Source organism: Rousettus aegyptiacus, unplaced genomic scaffold, assembly GCF_014176215.1.
Source record: "Rousettus aegyptiacus isolate mRouAeg1 unplaced genomic scaffold, mRouAeg1.p scaffold_m13_p_9, whole genome shotgun sequence".
Taxonomy (NCBI): domain Eukaryota; kingdom Metazoa; phylum Chordata; class Mammalia; order Chiroptera; family Pteropodidae; genus Rousettus; species Rousettus aegyptiacus.
Window position 1 is genome coordinate 50,484,909 of NW_023416312.1, and position 11,900 is coordinate 50,496,808.

The window sequence follows — 11,900 nt, forward strand, 5'->3', positions numbered from 1 at the left end:
TCTGGCTGCTTTCAGGAAAAGGCAATAAAAAGTTGAGGAAATGGAATTTCCAGTCAAGATGGCAAAGTAGGTAAATTCTCTATTTGCCTCCTCTCATGGCCACATCAAAATTACAAGTAAACTACAAAACTGTCATGGAAAATGATCTAAAGTCTAGCCTAACAGAAGTCCTACAACTAATGATCTACAGAAGAAGCCATCTTGAGACTGGTAGGAACAGCAGAAATGCTGAACATGCTGTTCTATAGCCACCTGCTCAAAGAGTAACCAAGGCTCAACGACAACAGAAGGGCACTCACAATACAAGGGATACACCCTGAGCACCTCATTCAGGAGACAAGGGAAGACTGTGCCACTTGGCCACATAGAACACTTCCTACATAAAGTCATTCTTCTAAGACCAGGAGACATAATAGCCTTACCTAATGTATAGTACCAAACACAGGGTGGAAGCCATAATGGAGAAAAAAGAAATGTCTCAAATGAAAGAACAGAACAAAGGTCCAGAAAAAGAACTAAACAAAATGAAGAAAAACAATCTACAGATGAAGAGTTCAAAACACTGGTTATGACAATGGCCAATGAACTGAGGAAAAAAGTAGATGAATTCAGTAAGAACAAGAATAAAGTGATAGAAGACATAAAATTGGAGATATAAAACATAAAAAGTCAAAAACAAGAAATATAATAACTAAAATGAAGAATACACTGAGGGGTCAACAGAGTGGATGAAGTAGAGAATCAAATCGGTGATGCAGAAGAAAAGGTAGCAGAAAACACCCAATTCGAAAATCAATAAGAAAAAGCATTTCAAAAATAAAGATAGTTTAAAGGGCCTCTGAGATGCAAAACAATTGCATGATCAAGTGAGGTTCATTCCAGAGGCATAAGGATGATTCGAGGTATGTAAATCAATTAATGCAATATACCACACAAAGAAAATAAAGAATAAGAATTATATGAGCATTTCAATACATGCGGGAAAAATAAAAACATGTGGCAAGATACAGAATCTTTTCATTATTAAACATTTAATAAATCAATATAGAAAAAAAGTACCCTGATCTAATAAAGACCACATACGACAAACCCTCATCTAATATACTTAATGGTAAAAAATAAAAGCCTTTTCTCTAAGATCAGGAACAAGACAAAGTTGTCCCCTCTCACCACTCTTCTTCAACATAGGTTTGGAAGTTCTAGCTAGAGCAATAAAGCAAGAGAAAAAAAAAGCTTCCAAATTGATAATGAAAAAGTCAAATTGCCACTTTTTGCAGATGGCATGATTCTTTATGCAGAAAACCCTAAAGACTCAACCAAAAAAAAAACTATTAGATGTAATAAACAAATATGATAAAGTTGCAGGTTACAATATTAACATACAGAAATTCATAGATTTCCTTTACAGTAAAAATGAAATTTAAAAAAATCAAAAATATTTTTTTTTGAAACTGCAACAAAAAATAAAATATCTAAAAATAAACTTAATGAAGCATGGGAAGAACCAACACACTGAAAACTATAAGACATTATTAAAAGAAATTGAATAAGACATAAAGAAATGTAAAGATATTCTGATTGGAAACAGTAACATAGTTGAAATGGCTATACTATCCAAAGCAATATATAGGTTTAATGCAATCTGCATCGAAGTTCAAATATTTTTTAAAGAACTACAACAAAAATAATCAGATTATATGGAAGCACAACAGAACTCAAACGGTCAAAGCAAGCCTGAGAAAAAAAGAAAAAGGCCAGAGGTATCACAATATCTGATTTCAAATTATAATACAAAGTGACAATAATAAAAACAGTATGGTATTGATAGAAGAACAGACACACAAACCAATGGAACAGAATTGAGAGCCCAATAAGATCCCATATGTATAAGCAGATAATTTTTGACAAAGGAGGCAAAAACATGCAGTGGAGAAAAGAAAGCCTCTTCAATAAATGGTGCTGAGATAATTGGAAAGTTACGTGCAAAAGAATAAAATTAGACTGCTGTCTATCACCATACACCAAAATTAACTCAAAATGGATCAAAGACCTAAATACAAGACCTGATAGAATAAAATATATAGAAGAAATCATAGGTACAAAACTTATGGACCTTGATCTTACAGAAAATATTTTGAATATAACCTCAAAGACAAGGGAAGTAAAAGCAAAAATAAATAAATGGAACTATATAAAACTGAAAACCTTCTGCATAGCAGAAACAAAATCAATAAAACAAAAAGGCAACCAATGAATGGTAGAAGATATTTACAAACAACGATTTTGATAAGTGGTTGATATCCAAATTATACAAAGAACTTTCACGCAACTCGATAACAAAAGTAAACAATCTTATTAAAAAATGGGCAGAGGACCTGAATAGACAATTTTCCCAAGAAGACATACAAAATTACTATCATCGACAAGACAAGGAATAACAGATGTTGGACGGGTTATGGGGACAAAGTTCATATACACTGCTGGCGAAAATGCAAATTGGTACAATCATTATGGAAAACAATATGGAGGTTCCTCACATAATAAGAATAGAATTACCATATAACTCAGCAATCTCTCTTTTGGGTGTTTACTCAAAAAAATTGAAAACTTTTATCCATAAAGATATATGTACTCCAATGTTCATTGCAGCATTATTCACGGTGCCCAAGATATGGAAACAACCAAGTGCCCTTTATAAGTGATGAGATAAAGAAGCTGTGGTACATATATATAGTGGAATATTACTCAGCCATAATAAAAGATGAAATGCTATCACTTGTGTCTAGATAGATAGATCTTGAGATTATCTTGCTAAGCAAAATAAGTCATACAGAAAAATTTGAGAACCATAGTACTTCAATCATATATGGAATATAAAATCGAAATCAACAAATGAACAAGAAAACAAATCTCACAGACACAGACACCAGTTTAGTTGTTACCAAATGTAAAAGGTGAAGGGGAAAGGTAGATAGGGTAAAGGAATCAAATATATAATAATGGAAGAAAACTTAACTTTGGGTGGTAAAGAAATAATGTAATATACATAGGATGTATTATTCAACTATACACTTGAAACCTTCATAACTTTATTAACCAATGTCATGCCAATAAATTTGTAATAATAATAAAAAAATTAAAAATATTTTTTTGAAAAAAGACAGCTGAAAGAAATGACTTTACAGCCAGGGATTCTGTCTGGCAAGGTTATCATTGAGAAATGAAGGAGTGATAAAAGGTTTCCCTGACAATAATACGCTAAATACTTCACTACCACTAAACTGGCCTTACAAGAAACATTATGGCCATAACCATAACCATTGATAAGAAAATATAGGAAAGAAAAAAAAATCTCACTAGTAAAAGCAAATATTACAATCATAGTGAATCAATAACTTAAAAAGCTAACATGAGGATTAAAAAATAATAGTAGCAAAATTAACTATAATTACAATAAATAATTAAAGGATACACATTACAAACAAGGTAAAACATTCTGTTAAAAACGTAAAGAGTGGAAGGAGAAGTAAAATGTAATGGTTTTAGAATGTGTGTAAAATTAAATGCTTGACAGCTTGCAATATAGATATAGATAAATACATATAAACCTCGTGGTAACCATATATCAAAAACATACAAGATTTACACAAAAAAATAAAGAGAAATAATCCAATAAAATCTTTTAAAAATCCAATAAATCAAAAGGGAATACATTAAGAGAAGGTGGGAAAAGAGAAAATAGCCAAAAAACAATTAACAAAAAGACAATAAGCACATATCGATCAATAATTATTTTAAGTGTGAATGGATTAAATGCTTCAATCAAAAGACATAAGGTGGCTGAAGAGAAAAAAATGACATAAATGATAGAGGCTCTGTTCATTCTTCTGGCGACCAAATCAAAATTGTGATAGAAACAAGGAGCAGCAATAAGGAAAGATTGCCTGGGGTCTAGGGAAACAAGCCATACATGTAACTAGGGAAAAGTCCAATAAAACACCTTGCAGTTGAGGAGGTAAGATGAGGCGAGGACACAGGGCTGCCAGGTCACAAGCAACTGAGACTGCGGCAGCAACAGAAGCCTCTTAAAAGGGCTGTGTCCTTGAGTGGATTTTTATGGTGACAGATCTGCTTGCTCTTAGCACCAGTGCCAATTTGGCTGCACACAAGGGGCGCCAGGGACTTAAAGGGAGACATTTTAGGAATGAGGGCCAAGGTGAGACTCGCTGGGTACAGAGGTACTAGCTGTATCCATTGTATCTTGTTGAGCCCTCTCCCACTACCAGTGAGTCAGGCACAAAGCTGCCATAGCTAAGATGTCATCAAAATGTATAACAAAGGTCACTCCACCTAGAGGATTCCCTGAAACCTCACCTCTCCCAACTCACGGCTCCACCCAACCCACAACCAGGTATAGCCTCAGTGAGTCAGGTCCTCCTTGCTGAGCAGTGCCTAGACTCACACTGGAGAGAGCTGGCCTCAGTTTCTGGTATGGCCACTTGAGGCAACTATAAGTACAACATCTGGAAATTGCTTGCTGAATCTTAACAGGTGGCCCTAGAGGGGTAGAGGCTTGGGCTAAGTTTGGTCTTCAGCTGAATCCATCTCAGGACTGTGCCACTGGACATCTACTTCACAAATCCACACTAATAAGACCGGGAGACTTAGGAACTTTGCTTAATTCATAAAAACAGACATGGAAAGGCAGCCCGAATGGGAAGACAAAGAATCAGAAACTACATTAGAGAACTGAACAGAGATCCAGATATAATGGTGTTAAGCAATCTAACAGATGCAGAGTTCAAAACACTGGTTATAAAGATGCTCAAAGAATTTCTGGGAAGCATAGATAAGTTCAATGAGAACTTCAACAAAAAGATTAAAAAACATAAAAATGGAAGTGGAAATTATAAATGGGAATCACTCTGAAATGAAGAACACATTATCTGAGATGAGAAGTATATTAAATGGAATAAACAAACAAACAAAAAAGTGAATAAAGAGGAGAATCCAATGCCTTATCTAGAGGACAGGAAAGCCAATCAAGACACTAAATCAGAATGGCAAGAGAAATGATGCCAAGATTATAAAAATAATTTAAGGAGAGTGTGGGACGCTATTAAGGCTCCAAATATTCATCTGATAGACGTAACTGAGGAAGATCACGATGTTGAACAGCTGTTTGAAGAAATAATAATGGAAAACTTCCCTAACCTGGTGAAGGAAATGGACATAAAACCTCAGGAACCTCAGAGAATTCCAAAAATTAGGAATCAAAAGAGGCTCACACCAAGACATATCATAATTAAAATGCCAAAGTTTATATACAAAGAAAGAATATTAAAAGCAGCAAGAGAAAGACAGCTAGTTACTTACAAGGAAATGCCCATAAGATTGGCCGCTGATTTCTCTAAAGAAACTATTCAGGACAGAGGGGCTTGACAAAAAATATTTGACAGGATGAAGATCCAGGATATACAACCAAGAGTAATTAATCCAGCAAAGCTATCATTTAGAGTTGAAGGACAGATGAAGAGCTTCCCAGACAAAAAAAATAAGCCAAAAGAATTTATCACCACCAAGGTGATAAATTACAGGAAATGTTGGAGTGACTTCTTTACGAAGAAAAACCATGTATCAAAAACAGGAATAAAGAATGGTAACAAGTACTTTCCTATCAATAAATACCTCAAATGGAAAAAAAAAATTAAGTGCTCCATCCAAGAGATAGAGTGGCTGAAAGGGCAAGAAAACAGGACCCCTACATATGAAAAGGAAGATGAAAAAAGATACTGCTTTGATAGACCTAGAAGGTATTTAAGTCAGACAGAGAAAGATAAACACTATACGATTTCACTTATATGAGGAATCTAAGGAATAAAAAGAACTAACTAATCAAAAAGAGACTCACAAATATAGTGGACAATTTGTGCAGAGGGGAGGGGTTGGAGGGCTGGGAGAATGGGGTGAAGGGTTAAAGAAGGCCAAATTAGTAGCTGATGGATGGTCACAGGGATGGGGAGTACGACATAAGAAAAGCAGTTAGCATTCATACATTGGCTATGTGGAGGGTCAAAGAAGGGAGGGTGTACTTGGGGGGGATTGTTTTATGAACTATTTAAATGTCTAACCAATATACTGTATACTTGAAACTAAATTAAAAAAATAATTAAAAAAAGACTTATGGTGGCAGAATAGATAAAATAAATATATGACTCATCTATATGCTCCTTAGAAGAGGCTCAATTTAGATCAAAATGCACACAGCAGACTGCAGTGAAGGGATGGGAAAAAAAGGTATTTGATGAAAACAGTAATAAAATATAAATAGCAAAAACGATCTTGAGAAATAAAAGCAAAGTTGGAGATATCATTCTTTCTGATTTCAAACTATACTGCGAACCTATAATAATCAAAACAGTATGATACAGTCACAAAAATAAACACATAGGTAAATGGAAAATAATAGAAAGCCCAGAAATAAATCCTTGATTATATTGCCAATTAAGCTACAACAAAGGAGGTAAGAATATACAATGAATAAATGAGTCTCCTCAAGAAATGGTGTTGAGAAAACTAGACAAATACATACAAAAAATTAAACTGGACCACTTTTTTATACCATATACAAAAATAAACTCAAAATGGATTAAATATTCAAATGCAAGCTCCCAAAACTTAAACTTACTGAAGGTCGTGAACTTTTTGACATTAGTCTGAGTAATATCTTTTTGGATAAAAAAATATATTTTCAAGCAAGAAAAAGAAAAGCAAAAATAAACAAATGGAGTTTCATCAAAATAAAAAGCTTCAGTACAGCAAAGGAAACCGACAACAAAATAAAAGACAACCTATAGAATGGAAGAATATGTTATCAAATGAGCTATCCAATAAGAAGTTGATATCCAAAATATATAAGAAACCCATACAACTCAATAAAAAAAATAAACAGTCTGATAAAAAAAATAAGTAAAGGACATGAAAAGGTATTTTCCCAAATAGGCATACAATTGGCCGATGGACATATGAAAAGATGATGAACATGATTAACCACTAGTGAAATGCAAATCGAAATCACAATGAGCTATCACCTCACACTAGTCAAAATGGCTCTTCTAAAAAAGTCAATAAATTACATGTGCTGATAAGGATATTGATAAAAATGAATTTTTGTGCACTGTTGGTAGGACTGCAAATTGATGAAGCCACTGCAAAAAAAAAAAAAAACCGTATGGTGGTTCCTCAAAAAACTTAACAATACATCTACCATATGACCCAGAAATTCCACTTCAGAGTATTTATCCAAAGAAAGTGAAAACACTAATACAAAAAGATATGTGTATTAACAGCAGCATTATTTACGATAGCAAAGATATAGAAGCAACCTAGATGTCTGTAGACAGACCAATAACCTAGGTGTTTCTCTCTCTGTCTCTCTCTCTGTCTCTCTCTCTCTCTCTCTCTCCACACACACACAAACACACACACACACACACATGTATACACAATGGAATGCTTTTGTTTTTTAATTAATTTAAAAAATTTTTAAATTATAGTTGACATGTAATATTTTATTAGTTTTAGATGTACAACATAGTGATTAGACATTTATATAACTTATGAAGTGCTCACTCTGATAAATCTAATCTGAAACCAGAGTTATTAAAATATTATTGACTATATTACTTATGCTACAATTTATATCCCCATGACTATTTTCAAACTACCAAATGTACTTAATCCCTTCCTCTCTTTCACTCACCTCTAAATCCCCTCCCTTCTGGCAACCTTCAAAATGTTCTCTGTAACTATGCATGTGTTTCTGTTTTGTTTATTTTATTCTTTGATTTCATTAACCAATGTCACAGTTAATTTAATTCATTAATTAATTAATTTTAAAAAAAGAAAAGGCAGATATCTGCAAGTCATGGAAAGGCCACAGAAAAACCAAACCTGCTGAAACCTGATATTGGTCTTGTAGACACCAAAACTATGAGAAAATAAATTACTATTGTTTAAACCAAAATAAAAAAGATTCCATGTTTAAGTGAAATCATGTCATTTGTCTTTGCCTGACTTACTCCAGTCAGCACAACACTCTCCAGTCAACACAGTACATACATGTTGTAGATGGCAAGATTTTATTCTTTAATTTATTTATTTTTATGGTTGAGCAATTGTAATATTTCATTGCATATGTATACCACCTCTTCTTTATCCATGAATCTATTGATGGATTCCCAGGTTGCCTGCATATCTTGGCTATTCTAAATAATGTTTCAATGAATATGTAGATGCACATGTCTCTTCAAAGTAGTATTTCGGGTTTCTTTGCATAAATATCTAGAGGTGGGATAACCAGGTCCTTCTTTGTTTGTTGTTATAGCTTTTGTTTTAAAGTCTGTTTTGTTTGGTATAAATATTACCTCAGATTTTTTGTCTCCATTTTCATGGAACGTTTTTTTTTCCATCGCTTTACTTTTAGTCTCTGTGTGTCTTTACATCTGAAATGAGTCTCTTGTAGGCAGCATATGTAACTGTTTTATTTTCTTATGAATTCAGTCACCCTATCTTTTGATTGGAGAAATTAACTCATTTTCGTTTGAAGTACTTGTTGATAGATATGTAGTTATTACCATTTTATTATTCATATTTTTGATACATATGTTTTCTTCTTCTTAAATAAGTTTCTCCAACATTTCTTTAATACTGTCTTGGTGGTGATAAACCCCTTTAGATTTTACTTGTCTTGGAAGGTCTTTATCTGTTCTTTGTTCTAAATGATAGCTGTATTGGGTAGAGTAATCTTAGTTCTAGGTCCTTGCTTTTCATCAATTGAATATTTTGTGCCATTCCTTTCTGGCCTGCAAAGTTTCTGTTGAGAAATCAGCTAATAGTTTTATGGGAGCTCCCTTGTAGGTAAGTAACTGCTTTCTTATTGCTGATTTTAAGATTCTCTCTTTGTTTCTAATCTTCGGAATTTTAATTATAATGTGTCACAGTGTGGCCCTCTTGGGATTCATCTTTCTTGGGACTCTCTAAGCTTCCTGGGATTGTATGTCTATTTCTTTCATCAGGTTAAAATTTTTTTTCTGTCATTATTTCTTCAAATAAGTTTCCAATATTTTGCTCTCTCTCTTATTCTGGTACCCCTATGATACAAATGTTGTTGCACTTGATTGTTCCAAGAGGCACCTTAAACTATTCTTTTTTATTATTATTCTTGCTTGTTGCTATTATGATTGGGTGTTTTCTGCTACCTTATCTTCTAAATCACTTATTCGATTCTCTACTTCATCTAATCTCTTGATTCCTTCTAATTTATTCTTCATTTCTGTTATTGTATTTGTTATTTCTATCTGTTTTTTTTGTTTTATTTTGTTTTCTGTCTTCATTTTTATGTTTTTTAAAAAAATCTTTTTGTTAAATTTCTCACTGAGTTCATCTACTCTTCCCCAAATTTCATTGAGAATCCAGTGTTTTGAACTCTGCATCTGGTAGATTATTTGTCTTCATTTTTTGAGTTCTTTTTCTGGAGCAATGTTCTGTTCTTTCGTGTGGGACTTGTTTTTGTTTTTTGTTTTTCTCCACATTTTTGCTGTCTCCCTGTGTTTGTTTCTATGCACTAGGTAAGGCTCCTAAGTCTCCTAGTCGTAGTAGAGTGGACTTATGTAGCAAGTGTGCTGTGGGGCTCAGTGACACAGTCTCCCCTTGTCTCCTGAATGAAGTGCTCTAGCTATGACCCTTGTGTGGGTTCTGTGTGCTCTCCTGTTGTAGTTGGGCCTTGGTTACTATTTGGATGTACTAACCAAGGCAAATCAAGGTACAACTAAGAAATTGACCCTTAGGCTGATTGGTTGTGAGGACTGGCCAGTGAGAGGCTGACCCTATGAAGCAGGACTCACATTAGCAGGGCTCTGGTGCCTGCTCAGTTTGTCTTTTATATGTGTTTTCCTTAGATGGAGTCCTAGGTGGTGCTTTGGCTCTGGCTGTGGTTAAAGAAGGCCAGTGGGTGTGGTGCCCCACATGCCTTCTAGGAGGGGACCATTTATAGGCCAAGTTAAGCCGCAGCCTGTGCACTTCCTGGGCCACCTGGAAAGACTCACCAAGCAATCTGCAGATGGTTGCCACTTGTGCTGGCCTTAGAGATGCCTCAAGAGGCCAAGCCAGGGAGAAAAGCTAGCTGTCACTAGTGTGGCCTCGGGGCTATTCAGTAAAAGGTATAGAGCATGCCAAGGTTAAATGCTGCTCCTTTAGGTTTTGTGAGCCTTTGATATATTTTATAAAAGTCCACAGCATTAGTTAAGACAGGCCGTTTGTATGAGAAATACCACTGGAAACAATTTGAACCCATAAGTTGGGAGGGGTGAGGTCTCAGAGAATTACTCATAAATTGGAAGGGTTGGAGTCTCAGAGAATGACCTGTGTTATCCAAGTAAATGGAGACTGAGATATGATGGCCACTTGCATCTGCACACTGGGAGTGGGGAGAGCTCAACTAAGAAACAATAGATATTGCCAGCACTTCTGTCTAAGAAAAAGCCACCCCTCCAGTTCTCACCCTGTAGCCCTACAACTCAATTCCTCCCTGTATGTCCCTGGCACTCTTTGATCAACTACTTCAGCACTAGAGCTAAGAGTGAGAGAGTTCATCACTGAGGAAGTTTGTGTGTGGGCCTTTTATGAAGAATGTTTGTGACTCCTACAACCCTCTGAGTCACTCAACCACCATCCCCACTGGTTTTCCCAGGCAGAGGCTGTGGGGACTTTTCTTTGCACTAGAAACCTGTGTTTGGGAGCCCAGTTGGGGCTGAGACCCTCACTCTTCCGGGAGTACATCTACAGTCAAGGCCACATGCAGTTGAAGGAAGGGCTCACGTCATGTCTCCACCCTTCCTACCAGTCTCAAGTTTGCCTCTTCTGTATGTCCCCAGTTGTAAGACTTCTACTCAGCCAGACCTTAGGTGACTTCCAATGATGGTCGCTCTGTAGTTTTGTTGTAATTTTGATGTGGTCATGAGAAGAGGTAAAAAGAGCTTCTGCCTTCCATGTCATCTTAAACAAAAGTTGCCCACAACGAAATGTTATTCAGCAATAAGAAAAAAACATCTCACCATTTGTAATGACATTAGTGAACCTAGAGGGCATTATACTAAGTGACATAGGTAAGACAAAGAAGGGCAAATACTGTACGGTATCACTTATATGTGGAATCTGAAAAAAAGAAAGAAAGAAAGAAAGAAAGAAAGAAAGAAAGAAAGAAAGAAAGAAAGAGAAAGAAACAAAGAAACAAAGAAAAAAAAATAAACTCATACAAACAGAAATCTAATGGATGATTACCAGAGGGGAGGAGGATGAAGGAATGAGTGAAAAAGTGATGAGAAATATGTTAAATAATACTGTGATAAGTTTGCACTCTGACAGGTGGTTACTAAAATTAGTGGGGTGATCGCATCATAAGTTAAAACTGTGAAATTACTATATTGTATACCTGAAACTAACATAACTAAATAATATTGTATACCAGCTATACTTAAATTATATATCTATATCTATATATCTATATCTATATCTATATATGTATATATAAATTTATATAATATATATAAATATATAATGGAATATATATATAAATATATATTATATATATTTATATAGATATAGATATAGATATATAGATATGTATAGATATATATGTGTGAAGTTGGGATGTCAAATCCCTAGAAGTCAAAAATTAATAAATAAATTAATATATGAAATAAAATATGTAAGAAACTTATACAACTAATATCAAAAATAATCCGATTAAAAAATGGAAAGAAGATGCGAATAGACATTTTCCAAAGAAAACATACAAATGGCCAGCAGGTGCATGAAAAATAGCTCAACCTCATCAATTA